Raw genomic sequence first — 20,648 nt, forward strand, 5'->3', positions numbered from 1 at the left:
CTGTAAAGAGAAAAGAAAATCTAAAATGTAATATAACCATCTGAAAGGTAATTTAATAAGTGACCTTATGGAGGAATTTCTGTCCGAACGATGTTTAAACATTTAAGCACGTACAGCGAAGAGGAGCCGTATCAGCAGAAAGGAATGTGCTGGCTGATATCGCGATTAGGCGCTGACGATACTTGGAATATCAAACAATACTCGCATTCATTAAGTGATTTCTTTTTTTAATTTATTAATATCTGTTTTTAGTTTAATAATTTGCAACACTAAGTTTTGTTGCAAATAAAGTTTTTAGATGGATTCTATGAAAAAGTTTCATTAAATATACTAATGGCGTGACATGATATTAATAGTTTGTTAAAAAATTATTACAATAATCTCCTTAACAAAAACTTACAATTTAAAATGTTAAGTTGTTTGGTTGATTAAACGACAAAAGGTACACAAATCATCTAGTACCCATCATTTCATTAATATTTTTCAGTATTTATAAGATGACGCATACCCTAATGCTGGCCATTTTCATGTATAAAATATTTGTTCAGTAAAGAGTAGCCTAGCATAAAGAGTAAGTCCATATATTACAGCGAACTGGCATTATACCGGACTGACCCACCCACCCCCTCCCCTAAAAGTGCCCTTAATCGAAGTGTTAGAGAAAAATGTTTCTTATAAAAGTTATAGCACTATTTGTGAGCTATAATTATACCAAGTTTGGAGAAAATCCAAGTAGCGGTTTTTGAGAAAAAGTTAAAAAAGTGAAAAATCTATTCAGTAAAGTGGTACTTCCGGTGGAGCTATTTTAACCAAAAATTAACTGTCGCTTCCTGTGATGTCACTTGAACGAAATATCAAATTTGAACTCTGTGCGATCATCCGTTCCTGAGATATAGTCGATAAACTAAGTGCAGAGCGGTAAATTCAGTCCAAACCTATGCTATCAAGGCAGGTTGGGTTAGAGAACCTCAAATTAGCTGGAAAAAGTAGAGAATTCTAGGAATTAGTGGATCTGTAACCCAACCGGCCTTAGCCGCGACTTTTTATTATAAATTCTCTCGTTTCTCTCTAATAAGCCGAATGCGATCGGTTACTGTCGGCTATTTTCGGCTCAACTGTCCAAGAATATTATTTAATTTTATTTCCAATTTAATATTTAACATTTAATATGCACACTCACACGACTTTTTGTAAGTATTACGTACGTTTTAGTTAAGTTTTCTTGTAAACAAGACTTTTTACTACATAGTTGTTGGCTTATGATTACCATGCATTCTAATGGTACGATTTTGAGAAAAATCTCACACAACTACCATATATGAAAGAGATAAGATGCAATACACGAAAACTTCAACTTGCTGTGTCCGAGTATACTACTGCATCAAGGAAGCTGCAATTTGGCTCAAATGTAGAGATAGAAGTTCCCATATATTTGAGTTAAATTTCATGCTAAAATGAACATTGTGAGGCTAGAAACTGAGGGTAAATAGCTCAGTAAGGTTGTATCTTATTTTACTTAACTTAAAGTAGATGAGAACTTAAAACAGACGTTTCAGGACATTGGTTACATTCGGTATGCTTGGATAGCCAGGTTTTAAAGTTTTTCCAAAATGTTATTATCATTTTAAATAAATAAATAGTAATTTCACTTAACATTAACTTATTTGTAAAGTGTTATTTTTTGATGTTCTCTCCTTTTTTCATGTCCAGTATTGTAAAATATGTATATTTGTTTTATTTACGTCTTTTTGTTATTAAAAAAATGAAACAGCAGATAAAACAATTCGAGTTACTGAAATAGTTAGCTCAAATGAATGGTAAACAAAATTTAGATGAAATTGGTAATTTAAGTGTGAATCACTCATAGTAAATGTAAAGTTCTGTAACCGTGAGGGAATTAAATAAAAACCAAATTACAACTAAACCATTCCAACATGAAAATGATGTGAATTTAATTAGTACGACATATTTCTAATAGGTTATAAAGTAATAAAAGAACAAATCTCTTTGACTTACTTGATTAAATTACTTTGAAAAAGCATTGATTACCTGGATATTTAATTTTATTCGGATGGGCATTGATGATGTCATAGATTCAATTCTACACCAAATAAGTTCCCACTTCATATCCATAAACCAAAAAAATAGCAGAATTCATTTCGTCATTACACTCACCTGTAACAATACAATGAATTAATTTTAATATGCACACTCTCTTAATGGTAAATAATATGGATGATAGATTTACAATGTAATGGCACTAAACTGGTAAAAAAAAATGTGGACGCTATCAAAATATACACAATTTAGGTGTAAATACGGTACCAAAAACCAAAATCTAAAATATTTCAGTTAAATTAATTCCCACAAACACTTCAAAATGTATAAAATATAAAATTAATTGAAAAAAAACGTTATTTTATTGGGAGATAAAACTATTCTGAGAATAATGATAAAAAAAAATATTGGAGGAGTGATTTAAGAATTGTCAAGATGCCAAAATAAGGTTACACATTTTTATGTTAGTCAATTAATAATTCGAAGGAACAAAATATATAAATAAATGAAAAAAGAGGTTAATTTCTATATAAAATCCTTATGGAGAAGAGTAACTGAAAACAAGCCGTACCATATTTGAATGTGTGAATTCTTAAAGCTCCTTTTATATTTAAATAAGATTATTAAACAAAAATATATAATTAAATTAATTAATAATTTATATAGTATCAATTGAACACTGCATTAAACAACTAACATTAATTTCCCAACAAGAAAGGAAAATCATGAACAGACAACAAGAACCTTATCTTCTGAAAATATGGTTACCTTCCCTCAATTCTATCGAGCCTAACATAATACGAACACTATCTACCGGGCATTATGTTAACTAACAGATCAGATTACTGTATTATAGCGCATTCTATTGATCAAATAGAGAACTACATATCTAAATTTTATTTCTTTATTAAACTTGAACATGATTTTAGGTTTTTATTTATTAATATTATTTCAATTTTATATTAATTTAAAATATAAACTTATTTAATAATTATAATATTTCGTGCACAACAATGTAATGCTAAAATAAAAAATTAATCTGAAAGAAGAGAATGGGTCATTTTCAAAAAAACTTAGGAATTTTATCTTTTGTATAAAAAGAGGAACAATTGGATGTTTTTTAATATTAGGCTTTTTTGTGCAGTTTTTGACGAAAAAACACAGTACAACTGTCCTTCTGGACGGTTTTAATGTAAGGGCAAGATTATCTTTATAATATTGTTATAATATCAAGATTATTATTGTTATTATTATATCTTTAGCAAGATATTACTTACTAAATTAGGGGTATTAAAGTATTTCGCTCAATATTTCTGCTGTGATAAAATTTTATATAAATATAAAGTACATAAAGCCCTTGAAATTATATATAAACCTGGGATTGAAACAAAATCAACTCATTCGTTGAATCACTCAGACAATATAGAATACAACTAAAACGATAAGAATTCATTTAGTATTTTATTAATGTCATTAATATTGTCTGGTAGGACAATTGTACAAGGGTTGTCAAGGGAAAATAATATTTTCTCCTGAAGAGCAGACGTTCTTGCGGAGTAACGTTTATGATTTGCCACATCCTGCGTTTGATCAAGCAAATAGCACGTTTTAGGGAAACTAAAGAATTCGGGCGTAGGCTTTGGAAGTATTCGAAGATCGGTACGACTAATTATACAATAATTTTCTGTCTTTGTTGATGTGCATCATTTAGATTGAGTTCGAGTGTCAGAGGTGTCATAGGTTCGCCATCACGGTTCTAGGCAATGGGTTTCATGTAGCTATACGAGGGTCGTTTGAAAAGTCCGTGCAAAAATAAAAACTACTTAATTTTTTGGGGTAAACCTTTTTTATTTTTCAACATAGTCTCCTTTTAGGCTTATACATTTCGTCCAACGCTGCTCTAGTTTGTTGATCCCTTCCGAATAATAGGATTTGTCCAAGTCTGAAAAATAGCCATTCGTTTCTGCAATCACCTCCTCGTTTGAATAAAATCTTTTTCCCGCCAGCCATTTCTTCATATTGGGGAACAAATAGTAGTCCGAGGGAGCCAAGTCTGGAGAATAGAGGGGGGATGTGAAACGAGTTGGAACCCTATTTCCATTAATTTTGCGACCACAACTGCTGAGGTGTGAGCTGGTGCGTTGTCGTGATGGAAAAGGACTTTTTTGTGGGCCAATCGTGGGCGTTTTTCTTGCAGCTCGGTTTTCAAACGGTCCAATAACGATGAATAATATGCACCTGTAATAGTTTTACCCTTTTCCAGATAGTCGATGAGGATTATTTCTTGCGAATCCCAAAGACAGTTGCCATAATCTTTCCGGCCGAAGGAACGGTCTTCGCCTTTTTTGGCGCAGATTCCCCTTTGGTAACCCATTGTTTAGATTGTTCTTTGGTCTCAGGAGTGTAGTGATGTATCCATGTTTCATCCACAATGACGAAACGACGCTTAAAGTCCTGCGGATTCTTCTGGAACAGCTGCAAACCGTCCTTGCAACACTTCACACGATTTCGTTTTTGGTCAAGCGTGAGCAATCGCGGCACCCATCTTGCGGATAGCTTTGTCATGTCCAAATGTTGATGCAAAATATTATGTACCCGTTCATTCGAGATGCCCACAGCACTAGCAATCTCACGCACCTTCACTCTTCTGTCATCCATCACCATATCATGGATTTTATCAATGATTTCTGGAGTAGTAACCTCAAACAGGGCGTCCAGAACGTTCAGCGTCACTTGTGCCCATATGGCCACTCCGAAAATTTTGAAACCACTTATAAACTGTTCTAATCGAAGCGAAGGTGCAGAGTCACCATAATGTTTATCAAGCTTCTCTTTAGTCTCCTGAGGCGTTTTGCCTTTCATAAAGTAGTGTTTAATCAACACACGTAATTCTTTTTCGTCCATTTTTTGAAAATCACTCGACTTCCTCGATTCAAACGAATGCCAAACACAAAGAAATAGACCGATCTGGCTGAAACTTGGTGTGTGTTCTTCCAAGAGATGCTACCAACTAAACATAACCTCGATACGCGCCAGTGGTGCTATCTCTCTGACTTTGCACGGGCTTTTCAAACGACCCTCGTAGAGCTCAGCGATAATTGTACCAGCACATTTTCACAATGTTGCAAGCATGATTATTCGATTTTACAAGATTTATTTTTTTTAAAAAAAGACAAGGAAATAAATAACTTCATACAATCAATTTTTATACACGAAGATCGAGTAATATTGTACATTATAAGCCAGCCATGTCACTGCCTGAAGAAGCACCATCCCAAAAAACAATTCTGATTTAACTTTTTCTCTGTAAAAGTGTGTGTCGGAAGAAAACCCCATTTCGCGAATTTAATACAATCTTAGGTTCTTTCTTTGATTAAGAACAAAAATATATATGTTATATTTCATCAGAGATAAGCTGCATTTTCGAAAAGAAAACAAGATAAAAATGAAATGATGACCACACAAAATATTATTCAAACAAAATCACAGTTCTGCAACAAATTAAAGCAGAAGTATGAGAGACAGATGTTTAGTATATAAATGCAGCTGTTTTTAAAAAGTTCAAGTCCTTGTCCTGCATTTATTAGTGATTCACTCCCTATTACTAATCTGTATTAAAATTATTATTATATACAATGTCATTTAATATTGTTAATATAATTTAAAATAAATTATATTAATTACACCAAACAACGTTCAAAGCATAAATAATATAATCCTATAATATTACGATTTCTTTAATTAAGAAAATCACAGAAAATATTGCACATATAATAGAATGAACTTAATCTTCTTTAGCTTCATTAACAATATACCAGATAATCCTAAACTACTTTTAAAATAATCATATTAATATTATTAATTTGTGAGGAATAAATACAACAGAAATACAGTGAACGAAATATTGTTAGAGCGGCTGCACAATTTCATTAACTCCACTTTTTGAAATACGATATCTTAAACTTAACTGTCAAAGTACTTGGTTCAGTCATAACTTTTTTATATTTATAATAAATTTCCCCAAATAATAAAGCCACAAATTTTGGCCATTGAATAATAAATAATTTATTTCAGAAGCCATTTTGATTAACTCCGTGCTCTAATGTAAATCGTTGCTATAATTCAACTCAAATTCATGTAGCGCCCGCTAAATGATAACGGTAATTTATTTGAATTTATATTATAAAGGGAATTTAAAAAATCAATTTACATTATTTCATCGCATTTTTCCATTTTTTTCTTTTAGTTTTGTATTATGGGGTTAATCGAGTGATGCAGTGAACATGCCTCAATTAGTAAGCCCATACTTTAGCAACAAACATGGTCTGGATAATGTTTTACCAGAATACCGATTAGACCCACTTGTGGTACTGTAATCTCAAGTAGGTAGAAGGAAATCCATTTTAAAACCAACGCATCATAAGTGTGCAGAATTATTTACGTTTTAGAAAAATATTTAGCCTTGACATCTCATTAACAAATTTTTTTTACAGATTTGCCTTTTAAAAACAAAACATATAAATTATATTAAAGCAGTAATTAAAATGCAGCACTTCTCGTAACTTTCTATTTTTTATTCTTATTTAGTAAAGTAACGCCTATTTTTTTTCAGGTATCCAACTACCAAATTAGGTGTCATGCACGAGGGCGACTAGAAACCAAACATTGTTCACTAATATATTATTTACTTTAAACAATAAATAAAATCCAAGGCCTAGACAGGGAATCGAAACTAGTACTACTGCACATTTTGTCTCAAACCTCTCAGCGATTATTAATTACCAGTTCTTTTAAGTCGAGTGTGAGGTTTTTCCTCTTGCCCAATGTATATCCCAAGGTAACGGACATCAACCGATACAGGAAAAGGAATTTTACTGAATTAAAAGTGGAGCGCAAGTAATTCTTCCAAAGAGTAAAAGGCAACATGTTGACATTTATTTCGTTCAGTTTAATTCTCCATAGAATAAACTATGTTTCAGCCATAGGATAGATAACCGAAAAGAGCATTAAACAAACTATGGTGAATGGTTTTTGGTAATAACCAATGACTGCCAGTACTGGGGAGTCTGAAAACTAGCTATCATATCATTGAATTACTCGTAGATCAGCGTTTCCCAACCTTTTTTTGGCACTTGGGTAGTACATCATGCTAAATTGTACCACTTCGTAAAAATGATTGTATTTCGTGATATTTGTTATTCCGAGTGTGTTATTTTATTATTGTTATCTTTATTTGTAAAGAGATACCAATGTATCTGTTATAAAGAATTTCATGTTCACTTTATAAACTTTGTGAAGGGTAAGATCTTAGTTTTAAAACTTTAATTAATTAAAAAATTGCGTACATATTTTTCTCTTCAAAATTATTAATTAATTTACAAAGTTCTTCTTTAGGATTGTAATATTTATGCCCAAATCTTCTAAATTAATTTCTTTTAAGCATTCAACTACCTGTAAGTACCGATTAAATTTAATGTTGCTTGGATAGAGCTTACTCATTACAGTCTCTTTAAGCAGATTTTTACCTAGTTATCATTTAAGTTCTGTCACATGATAATTCTGTTAGATTTTCTTGATCTTTTATTGATAATGATGTAGTTTTTCCAAAATTTTCTTTATAGAAGGGGGTTTGAAATCCAATTATCATTTGTGTTTTCAGGTTTTGGGAAAATACTCCATGAAAGACAATTTTAATCCTGTTAAATGTGCTATTATATTTTCTCGTATATCTTGAGACAAACTTACTTTATTCCTGTACATATTAACAACTTTACTGTAAATTAATTTATTAATGAAAATAATTTTTATTAAGGAAAAAACGTTTATGATTTAATTTTTTTTATGTCCGCCATTATTGATTATTTATCGCGTACCACTAACCAGCAACTCGCGTACCACAGGTTGGGAAATACTGAACTAGATGCATAAAGCACAACAAAAAGTGAGAATTATGTTGAGTTAAGCACGCCATGTTCAATTTCCAGCAAGGCCCCTGTGTTCTTCTGTCTTCTTCAACAACAATCCTCTACCTTGTGAAAGACCTGGTGCGCTAATTTAGGCTCTTCATACACCACATGAAACACACCAGCCATGGCAATATCTACCAAACATCTTTAACCAATTAATTGTAAAACGAACTAAAATATGACCGGAACAAAATAAAAAAATTATTGATTTCAAATTCAACAATCAAACCTATCCGAAACTTTGGGGCTCAGCCAAACAGACAAACCTACGGGACAATACAAGCATTCCCAATGTAAACAATGACAAATAGTTGATACCCTGTTCTACGTCACAAACCTCACAGTACATAACGTTCTTAACATTCCTTCCGCTGGCCGAGGAAAAATACCAGAAATACCACCATTACTCTTCCTCATTACCCTTTTCTACCACCTCTGACAATCATTCACGCCGACTCAAGCGCCAATGGCTTCGAAATCTTCTTCACAGGACTTCATATCGATCGTGCTACCAAGGAGGTCGTTTCTCCCCGACTTACTGGTTGCATTGTTCACTTGATTTGCAAATTGTTGACGGAACTACACATAGTTAAATGAAAAAAAAAAACTTCAAGAAAGTCAAGACTGAACTAAGTATCATAAAAAGCAGTTCGAAAATTTGGTACGATTTAGTTCGAACTACAATTCTAGAGCCAGCTGTTCCATTTCCTGAGACTGTATGATTTCTCTTCCCCAAAAATGCGGTAGATATTGCAGGTTTAACAAACAAGAAGAAGAATACTAAATGAGAAAGTAACCCGAAGGTACATTGAAACCGCTACATAGCGCGCAAAGGGAGGTCGCGCTTATAGACACTAGTGCCTAACCCCGATATACCATATATGGATAATAAACTAAACAAGAGTGAACAGTATATAACCTCTCTGCTCCCACCACCCTGCATCGTCCCAGTTCTAACCAAATGATGATGTCCTTGACATGGAGATTTTCAAGGTCACTAACACCATGCTAACCACCCACAAATTGGTTTTTATTTATTTTATGTATTATTAAGGATTATGATTAGTACTTTGTAAAAAAGAGTAAGTCGTTTAACTGGTGAATGTTCTGGGCCAAATAGATGAAACCTTTCTCTTAACAAAAGTCCTGGATAAAAAGATAAAAAAAAAAATTTTGCTCAAAAAGTTGCTTCTTGGCGTTTGGGAAAACTTTTGAAGTGTGAATGGTGGAAAATATCCAACCAAATTCACCATATTTTACACACAATAATTTTACCACCTACTCTGAAATCTAAGAAAAAAAAAAAATATTTGGAGCTGAAATACTCTCTAAGACAAATAACGGAGCCTGAAAACAGATGATGAGGTGTTTTACTCCTAGAATAGCACTTCAGAGATGGTATCTACTGATTGGAAACAATTTAGGCAAAGTAAATGAACTGAAAGAAGGTCTACATACAAAAATAAATACATATTTTTACAACAAAAATGCCGGTATTTTATAATCTGAATAAGTTTTTATTTAGCGCTGTCTATAAACTCTCGTGCGTCTAAAAAAAGTAGGTACTTTTAAGAGATATTTATCATCAAAAATAATCAAAATAATTCCACATTCCAGAGGGAAGGGATTAGCTATGAGGTTAGCATACTGGACTCCCAAGCGGAGGTCCCGGGTTCGAATCCAGCAGCTGACCCTTAGATTTTCTCTTCCTAGGAGCTTCTTACAGCTCACTGTCCGGTGATGGACAGTGTTGTCTGTAACGAGAGAACACTGTCCGGAGGCCGGCAGTGCACTGAAAAAAGCTCCGGGCGCTAATAACCTAAGATGTTGATGCGCTAAAAAAAAAAAAAAAAAAAAAAAAATTCCACATTCCAGCAGTAAATGAAATTGAAAATTAATTTTAGAGCCTTTAAAAGTAGTTCAAATAAAAATTTAGTAGCGGTATAATCATTGTAATTTTAAAATTGCTTTTCTTGGCATTGGCAGAAAAGAAATTAGACCTGTTTAGAATAAAAGAAAGGAATATTAGGTAAATAAGCTATATTTAGAACAGAAAGACTTATAGGCGTTACAATGAGAGATATAACAGACATACGTGCCAACAGATATATCTAGAATGTAAAGGTGACTGCCAAGGAAGAATAAGATATATTTATAGGGAATTAGAAAATAAAAACTTTTGTATTATAAAATAAAAATAAAAATCAATATTTACATTAAAAAGGATGTGTTACAATGTGTATCAGACTAGTGCACAAGAAACAGGAAATAAGCTACTGTTATAACAATCGAAACACTACGACACTAACTAAATATTTACACAACTGTGTAGAGTTTAAACATAAGCCTCATTTCCTACTTAGTTTCTTGGTTTGAAATTTTAGTTAGAAGTTTTTTGTTTATTAATTGAATTAAGAATATTCTACAGGAAAACAAAGATAACATTTCATTATTTATACTTTTATAGAGACCACACAAATGATTTTGATTGGTAAATATGTATTAATAGTCAAAGGGGTAATCCCCTGTAGCAGCAATACGTCCCTGTATTGCGGAAATAAAATACATATAAAGAATAGAAGAGATATTCATATACCAACTTCCCTTAATTAAATCAGCTGAATCAAATAACACGACAAGTATATAATTATTGGCCCTTTTCCTGCATCAGCATTGATACCCTTAGATTAGATTAGACTAGAGCGGCCTCAAGGCCTACGCCACTGCGACCCCTCACTCTAAAGCTCACCCTCCAGACCTGTCCTTTTAATCAGACGACTCTTGATGCTTGAGAGCGGCTCTTTGGTAAAGCTCACAGGCCTTGGTTTTCACCTCCCCGAGAAGTAACATCCTTAGCCACACGAGCCCCTCACACTGACACAACAAGTGCAGTGCCGTTTCCTCCTCTTCCTGATAGAACCTACAGAGGCTATCATCTGCCAGGCCCCTGCGATTCATGCGTTTTCTGAGTCTGCACTGGCCAGTTAATAGGCCTACAATCATCCTTATAGCCCCACGGCCTTGACAGATTAATTCTACAGTCAGCCTCGGCGAATAGCCTTTAATAAACTCCTTCGCCTGTCTCTGCCCCGTGGTGGCAAGCCACCACTCCTGAGACCTACTCTGCACCCATAAGTTAATGGTCGAAAACCCAAAACAGGGCTCCGGACCAACAAAGTGTCCCGCAGAGCCTTCCCGGGCCAATAAATCTGCCGCTTCGTTTCCCTTATGTCCTGAATGACCAGGTACCCAGACCAGAAAGACCTTATTTTGGTCACTAATTTCCTTCAGGGCACCCAGACAGTCCCTGAACCAGCCTTGAGTTGACCTGGTAGGAACTAATTGCCCGTAGAGCAGCCTGACTATCCGAGAAAATTACGACCTTAGAATCAATAACTCCTCGCCCTTTAATCTCGGCAGCGCAGAACCTGATTGCCGCTAGCTCAGCCTGAAAAACTGTAGCTAGTTTTCTTGGGCTAACCGAAAAGCTACATTTCGGCTTCATCCCATACACTCCCGCTCCCAAACCGGACAGTGAGCTGTAAGAAGCTCCTAGGAAGAGAAAATCTAAGGGTCAGCAGCTGGATTCAAACCCGGGACCTCCGCGTGGGAGTCCAGTACCGCATAGCTAATCCCTTCCTTCAAAAAAAACATTATTATTATTCTTATATTATAATTAGAGTAAACAATTTCACTGAAGAATCTTAGAATTAAAAGAAAACTAATTCTACTTCTTCTTGAACTAGTCTGAAGAAAGTTTCAATCTAAATATGGTACATCCTGGATCAACTACTATTCAGAGAATTATTTCAATCCGAATTCCTCTCTCTCTCCCTCTCAACTTGCCGTACATGGAATTAATTTGCCCCTTTCTATAAATCACCATAACAGAGTATCTTGACCGCTATAACCTGGTAAACAGATTCTTTGTAACAGTAAGTAAAACAAGACATCTGGTGATATCTTGGAATGGAAGACTTTCTTTTAAACAAATAATAACAATTCTTTGATTTATCCAACGTAGAATGCTTGTTTATTGAATACATGACTAGTTTTCGGACTTCAAATACGTCATCTACTTGTTGATTGCGTGAGGAATGTTATATCATGTAATCTACCACCTGATTAAAATCAAAACGGAGCAAAAAAAAACCCTCTCCTTAATTATATTTTTCAGCTGGTAGCCCACCTCCGAATACCCATCACTGATATTCGGGAGCATTCAAGTATTAATAGTTCAATTTCTCTAATGGTCACCAATTTCATCATCTAAAATCGGTCCACGATGCTGATGAACAAATCCATATCACTCAATCAATCATTGTTATTGATTGACAAGTGGCCTGTTCTTAAACCGTTCGGTCAAATCACTACAGAGATCTAGAGTATTTTGAACTTCAACAACCTGAACATAAGGTGACCAGCAATATCTGAAGTTCATGCTCAAATTCTAATTAATACTAATTATATGGTCAACAATTAACCCTCCTAGACCAGGCAACCTGCGGCTCTTTTATCCAAATTGTGTGGCTCTTCAGCGTGCCCAAAATATATTGTATAGTTTAATTTTATTGAAACAAATAAAAATTTCATTTATTAAAGGTATTTTTTCAAAAATAATTATAAATGTGATAGGTTCGAAATTGAATAGAATTATACAATATCAAAATAAAGTACTTGATTTATAACGTAAGACTGCCGCCTTTTTATTCGTTATTATTTATTTGTTTATTTACTTTGCAATATGTGAAAATAAATATATAAAACATTTAAATGTTATTGAATATCATAAAATAATAATTTGCGAATACAAATGATCTACAGAATTTTGTACATCATCATCCTTGCGGCTCTTGGTAAGATTTATTAAAATTATTTAAGGAAAAATGGCTCTCTATTTAAAATAGGTTGCCGACCCTTGCTCTAGATCAGTGGTTCCCAAACTTTTTTGACCCATGGACCCCTTTTTATAGTCAAAACTTACCCATAGACCCCTTTTTATAGTCAAAACTTGCCCATGGACCCCTTTTTATAGTCAAAACTTGCCCATGGACCCCTTTTTATAGTCAAAACTTGCCCATGGACCCCTTTTTATAGTCAAAACTTGCCCACGGACCCCCAAGTGAAAAAGCTACATAAATGCATAGTATAAAAATTACAAATTTAAAAAAGCATTTTGTTGAAGAAGTATTTATTGAAATTATAACTTTTGTTTAAAATAAAATTTAAAAAAAATTAATAATTTGGATGAACGAGATGAGATGTTATGAGTGTATTTATATCCGGCTCAATGTTAGTGAGTAGCTACCGCAAATCCCCACGAGTAATCTTTGGTTCAGGTCTGCATGAAGAGCCGTTACGTGTTCGACAGTGAGCAAGCAAATCTTCATCTCTATTTTGCAATTTCGAAAGATTTGGAAACTGAGAACATTCTCCTCTTCCCAAGTTTTGTTTTTACAGAAAACGTTTTGCAACAAACACAGATATTACGCTTTTAGTTTTGATTAAATTTTATTGGTCACCTTGTTAGTCTCTAATTTCCATAATAATAAAAATGGATCATAGTTTTATTATTTTATATTGAACCTTGCGCGGACCCCCTGACGTTGTTCAGGGACCCCCAAATCAATTTTAATTTTCCACGGACCCCCTGAATGATACCGGGAACCACTATCTAGATTCTAGACGATTGAACCACCAGCAGCCCTTCCTTCGGGACCATAACTGGTCCACGTAATGCTATTTGCCCTACTTTGAGCTCATACTTACATCTCTCGTATGTGTACGTAAAGATATTACTATGTCTATAAACTGATTCATTAGTGGAATCATATTTCTAGACAAAACACCCCTGAACTTGCTAGAAAGTAAAATGATCCTTCCACGATAGCTAACTGGCGCCAAATGTTAGGTCACAAACTGAGGACAAAAACTATCTATTAGAACACGTGGAAAAGATATATATATATTTTGAGAGGATAGCAACGGAAATGTAAAAACTAATGAAAGAAAGAACACTCTAAACATATCTAATATGTCGGCGACATTGAAGTGACACGTGAACAACACACCGTTACCTACACACTAACTTGGAAGCTTACAAAAACACCAAAGAAATGGCCAGCTGCCAAACAGTGAGTTTAAGGCTTAGATGACATCGCCAGCAATTCAGTTTTCTTCGCTTCATTTAATTGTACGGCCATAATGTAAAGTATTAATTACAAAATAACAAACATATATTAATAATTTGGGTAGAGCAGATACTACAACTTGCTCTAGACTATTTGTACCTTAACATAAGCAATGGTAGCGTTATTATTGTAGCAGCAGCCAGCTACTCCAATATTGAAATGCATTAAATTAATGCAGTGTATAGTTTGTATCGACCGTATTGCATTAAACTATCCACTAGTGTACAATATGATCTAATAGAATATTAGATTACTAACTGACAATATACCTTCAATATAATTACCTCATTTATATATTAACTACATTTAGATAAATTTATTATTAGAACAACTATCTCCCAGCTAGAAATACTACTCAACATACGAGACAACTTAACGTTACTTTCTATTTTATGGAAAACAAATATCTAGAATATTCACGATAATAATAGGAAATATAGATGGCACAGACAGTATAATACAGTTTTACATTTTCTATTAGCTTGGAAGGAAGGTGCAACGATAGCCGTGCGGTTAACACTGCATTGCCAATGCTCGAATTTAGTCAGTTACTGCCAATATGGAGTCATATTGACTCCATAATTTATTTTTATCTTTTTTTTACATTCATTTCAATTTTAATAATAAAATTTGCATTAATGGAAGAGAAAGAATAGGAATTAAGAACGAAAAGACAAATTTTGGAGCTGTCCACAAATCGGCTTTAACATTTCACGCAGAAGGAATTAACTTCAACTTAGGATCGCAGTGATTTCAGTATTTTCTAGAATCTTGATTGACTGCCTTCTGATCAGGGACTTTTTCATTTTTTTCAATTACTGTGCGCTGTTGACACGGATCGGAAATTACCCTATTCCCCTCGAGTTTTTGCTGCAATTCGGACAGAAAATCAATTCTAGATAGAGGTATTTTTTTGTGACTTGATACTTTCTATGAAAATTATGTAAAATTTATCAAATAAGCATTTAGGCAATAATCTGGAGTCAAGTTAATAAGTAATGCCAATCATGGAGTCAAATTTGACTCCTATGGTTCAAGTAAACTAATCTGCAAAAAGAAACTAAGAATTCCACGGTCATCAGCTCGTGACTATCGAATGGTGAGAGAGTGGGGATAGCATATCTAAGAGCATTCCTATTTTTTTGGAGTCAAATTGACTTCGAATTGGCAATGCAGTGTTAAAGGAGAGGCCCATAAAGCTAAGATGCATTGTGATTCTGGGTTCGATTCTCGGGCCAGGCCTTGGATTTTATTTAATATGAGAATTGAATAGTAAAGATTTGTTACGGCTAGTCGCCTCGGTCCACGATACTCCAATTTGATTGACTATTGGACCACTCAATAGTTGAAATGTAAAAGCCTAACTAAAAATATGGGCATTACTTTCCCCGGATTGCAAGTTTCAAAACTATATGCAAAATTCACCAAATAACAGTTCAAATTTAAAAGAAATAAGCTTCATTAATACAGCTGATCTTTGACAATAAGATAAACAAGTCTATTGATGGACATCATCGTTAAAATTGAGTACTGGAGATTATTCAAGGAATTCTAAGAATGGCGTTTAGTTAGCGGGCCTTAAGATGGTGAAGAGTGTACCAGCCTTGAGAATTATCCTGATGCCTTATAAGGTTTTTATCCTTTGCCGAGAGAACTCGGGAGGAAATTGGTCATATTGTTGCATAATCTTTTTTTAGACAGTGGTTTGTAAAAAAATCTGTAGATGAGCGAGGCGTTGCTATGCAATTTGATTCCTTTTTTCACCAATGACGGGCTATTATTATTATTATTATCTGTATTTAAGGCGCGTCAACATCCTCAGATTATTGGCGCCCGAAGCCTTTTTTCAGTGCCCTGTCGACCTCCAGAGTGTTTTCTCGCTACAGACAACACTGCCCATCACCGTGGACAGTGAATTGTAAAAAGCTCCTAGGAAAAGAAAATCTAAGGACTAACAGCTGTATTCGAAACCCGTGAACTCCGCTGAATTCGCTGGCCATTCAGCTAATTCTTTCCCGCCAGGCTGTTACTATCGTGATTCTCAGTAAATTTTCACTATTTCTTACCATTGCCTCTCTGTATTGATGGGTTATACCAAGAGTTAAGGATAAAGGATGAGACTTCAAACAATCATTTTTGCCAATCGTTCAAATCAAAAGGGAGGCACCCACCTTTATTTTTTGTAAACTTTCAGTAAGTGGTTGGAATATTTCAGTCTGTTCCAAAACAGTAACTTGGCGATCAAGTTTACTAAATTCAAATTTTATTTGATTTAATCGAAATTGACTCCTAAGAATTTTATGAAAAACTTTTCGAGTAATTCGAACCCAGGAAGATAGTCTTCTTACATACAAAAAACACTAACACCAATTTGTGAAAAGTTTTTTTCCGTACGCAATAGTTATTTATTTAACAAGTGTGGAAAGTAGTACTTTTCCTCACACGAGGCAGGGTTTGCACGCACGAGCGCGCGAAGCGAGGCGAGTGCAAGTGCAAATTGCCGAGTGTGAGGAAAATACTTTACACTCGAGTTAAATATTATATTTTTTCTGCATCCATTAGGGTTATTAACTAAAAAAAAAAAAACTAAACAGGAATCACTAGAATCCATTTTAAATTTCTATAAGGTAACACTATAACCTTTTTAACTGTTATAATTAAAAATATCTAATTATTTATTAAAGTATTATTTCTATTTCTATATTCCTTTCAATTTTTATTTTATTTTTTTTAATATTCGTTTTTTAATTATTTAGTTTCGTTAAATAAGCTTATTAAAGTTTTACAGAAATATTTAATAACAAAACTTCTTATATCAAGGAAGCACAATAAAGTTTTTTCACTCACTAGTGAGGAAAGTGACACTAATGGGAATTTTCCCCACTAGTGAGGTAAAGTTGGGCACTACACAGCTGATTTTAATTGAGTAATGACAACATTCCTACATGGTTGCAGAAAAACGTGTTTTTTTCGCGGTAAAAACTCCAAAATTAAATATTCAAGATTGCAAATCCTTTCCAGGAAGGAAGATTGCAGTATTTCCGAAGAGGAAACAGTAAAAATAATGATGTTACTTAAGAGTGGTAATAAAACCACTCTTTAATTTGTTCAGATTCTCGGAACTCTCTGGATGCGATATGTAAGTTGGATATAGACAACCTACTCATCCAGACCGTGCATAAACGTCTGCATCTTTGTGCTGAAATTGGAAAAACAGTCGTTTTCCTATGGACTCCCGGACATTCAGGGATTAAATTCAATGAAATCGCCGACAAGGCCGCTAAGAATGCAGCCTTAATAAGTAACCCAAAGGAAAATGTTCTGCCGTTGGATTGGAGGGCACCCAAGCCTTATTGCTATGGAAACGGGAATGGGAAACACTTCCATTAATGAATAAGCTGAGAAATATTAAATCCACACCATTGAAATGGATGACTTCAAGTAGACAGTCCCGCCACGAAGAAGTCATACTTGCAAGACTAAGAATAGGCCATACGATGCTTACCCATGGCTATATCTTTAGAGGTGAGCAGCAACCCATATGTGGAACCTGCAATGTAATACTATCCGTCCATCATATTTTCGTAGAATGTACCAGATATACATGGGCTAGGCGGAAGCTAAACATGGGTAATAGCATGAAAGAGATCCTGGACGATAATGAAGACAATGCAAGGAAAGCCTTGCAATACCTTAAAGATATAGATTTATATAGTCTCATATGACACTATGCTAGTCTCTAATTATGAAAGTAAGTAAATATGTTTTTATCTTAGATTAGGTTACTAATGTGGTGCGAGGAATATCAAGTACTCCATCACAAATCGCGATTAGTGAACGAGAAAATACATTTTGCTAGATTTAATGTGTGTGATTGTATTTATTTGGATGAATGTATTTATATGCATGAGTGTTTTTTAGTAGAATGATTGTTTTAGTCTAGAATGTACTAGTACAGTGTCATTCAGCAACATTGTCAGGTGCGAAGGACCTTAGATGTTGAGCACCTTTAAAAAGAACATAATAATAATAATAAAACCACTGCTGAGCATCCATTAAGTGGTAATTCCGATAGAATTATAGACTTAATTACACGCAAATTGTCATCTCACGTAATGTGAATTATTTAAATTAGTGTATACATAGAAAAACTGGCAGAATTTGTTCGGATACCCTGTAGATGAGGTAGCCATTAACGGCTAGGCAACATTACTTGTGTTACGAATAATAGCTTTTAACTAAATAAAATTAATATTAATTTAAATAATATATTTAAAAGAAATTTCTCCTCCATTATTATAGTTTAGTTAGGTGTAACAACTGGAATTGGCATCCAAATGTGTGTATATGTATACTCGTATATATGGCGAAGCTATGTACATAGAAAACCAGGGTTGACTTGATTAATCTTGATGACCGTGTGAGAAGAGGTGGCACGCCTGAGAGTTCTACCACATCGTCCCACATTGATCGCCGCCTCACCCTGGCGGCGGTAACCCTTCACAGGATACCCGTGTACTGTCTTCATTGATCGCTTGCTCTTAGTACATACCCTGTTGCCACTATTATTGTCAATATATCACTAACTACTAAAACCCACTTACACTTCTACAGAAGTGGGCAGAAATTTTCTATCATTATTCTATAACTACATAAATGAATTATTATGTACAATTCCAGTATTTTAGAATCATAATTTTTTTTGTTTTTTTGAACAACGAACAACTGGGACATTTCAAGGGAATTGATTCGGGGCAATTAAAATTTGCGTGAAATTGAGTCTGTATAATTCAACAATGAAAGTGCGCAGAAATTTCGAATTATTTATTTATTTTACGATTCCAATTTGGGGCCATGACAATTAGCTTTTGGGTCAAATTCTCTGTATCGGAATTACTATTTAAGTGAATATATTACTATTATTTTCAAGAGAGCAATAAATTTTAATGGGGTATGCCAAAAAAAATGCCCTTTGTAGTTAGTCGATGTTTTGTTACTGGTATCTTTTTAATCCTAATACCATATTAAATCATTTTGTAAACATAATATCTCTCTGTGAAGCTTAGTACTTGTTTGGCATTCTTTCAATCAAAATGTCGTTGAGATATGGAATTCAAGTAATTCTGCGACTTTAAGGGAAAAGAAAATTTACAGCCCTGAAATCACGCGTTTGGTGTGAAGAGACAGGCCCAGGGCGGCCGTCTGTTGTGGACAGCGAGGCTCTACGACACGCTGTTGAAGATGATCTTACAAAAAAAAGTACTCGACTCGGCAGCTAACCACCGAACTTGTTTTTTTTTTCACAGTCAAGTGTGAATCGCCATTTACACGAATTAGGTAAAGTGAAGAGAGCTTATAGAGAAGTTCCACATGAGCTCTACCTTGCAGCAAGCCGAAAAGTCGCCTGCAAAACATGCCGTTTGTTCCTTTAAAATCCAAGTGGAGAACGTTTCATTAAAAGTGGATTTACTGGCGCAATTCTAACTCATCAGGACAGTGGATAGGCTCTACTGGTCGGTCGCAAGGTGATGTCAATTTGAAAAGAAAGACAATGCTGTCATTTTTGTTTTTTTTCCTGGAATTTTGAAGGTATAATCCTCTAAGAGTCTGTTTGAGGACGTTCTGTCGATTCTCAGCTATATTCGGAACAGCTACAACGAATGGAGAGGCGAATGCCATCGAACTTCTACCGCACCCACCCCTATAGACATGAATCTTGCACCTTCGGACTTCTATCTTTTCCGAGCAATGGCTCACTTTCTTAAGAGGGAAAACATTTCAGACATTGGCGGAAGTAAAAACTGGAGTAGAAGACTTTTTCCGGTCGAACCCAAAGAGTGGCACTGGCAGGATAGATGGCAACTAACCATAGAACATAATGAACTGTACGCAAGTTAAAAGAAATTTGATGTAAGAAAAATAAATAATTCATTTTAACCTTTGAAACGGTAATATTTCTATTTTTCCTCACCCCAATAAAAATAATTTGCACGATTACAATACACCCCCTTACTAGTGGGAAGAGATGGTAAAAATAAATACAGAATCTTTGCTAACTGCTGTAATGTTTACTTTAACATCCCTCACTTGGCAATATGGAACGCATACAAATATAAACAGGCTGTAAACACAAACATAAATTGTCTGTAAGCATGTATAAAGCAGACGACGTTGGTGGAGTTCTGTGGCCTGATTATAAACCCAGAAAATCAATAACGGGTATCCTCCTAATGTGTTACGGGTCCCAAGATATGGGTTGACTATATATATCTACCAATTGCATAAATACAGCCACCGTCGCTGTCTAGCCAGGCGGATGCAAAGTCACTCCTAGTTATGGTCTATTATTATTTGCCACAGAAATATCAATGGTCGTCCTACAGAAACCAATAATCTAACCATCTACTTATGGTAAACATCTAGGCTTTACATA

The 20,648-nt window shown here is 34.4% G+C and overlaps 1 protein-coding gene across 4 annotated transcripts in view; it reads right to left on the bottom strand.

The window, feature by feature from the left end:
* The window catches only part of LOC141447874 (paxillin-like), a 144,925-nt gene that overhangs the window by 84,715 nt on the left and 39,562 nt on the right, over positions 1-20,648 (bottom strand). For 2 of the 4 annotated variants that reach the window (XM_074115784.1, XM_074115783.1), the window contains exon 2: positions 2,050-2,175. The exons of the other annotated variants lie outside the window; for them this stretch is intronic. The gene's annotated coding sequence lies outside the window, so the exon portion shown is untranslated. The remainder of the gene's footprint in view (positions 1-2,049; positions 2,176-20,648) is intronic. 4 annotated transcript variants of the gene reach the window in all.

This window comes from Rhodnius prolixus, unplaced genomic scaffold (assembly GCF_049639745.1).
Source record: "Rhodnius prolixus isolate KJV_2025 unplaced genomic scaffold, Rpr scaffold_13, whole genome shotgun sequence".
NCBI lineage: Eukaryota > Metazoa > Arthropoda > Insecta > Hemiptera > Reduviidae > Rhodnius > Rhodnius prolixus.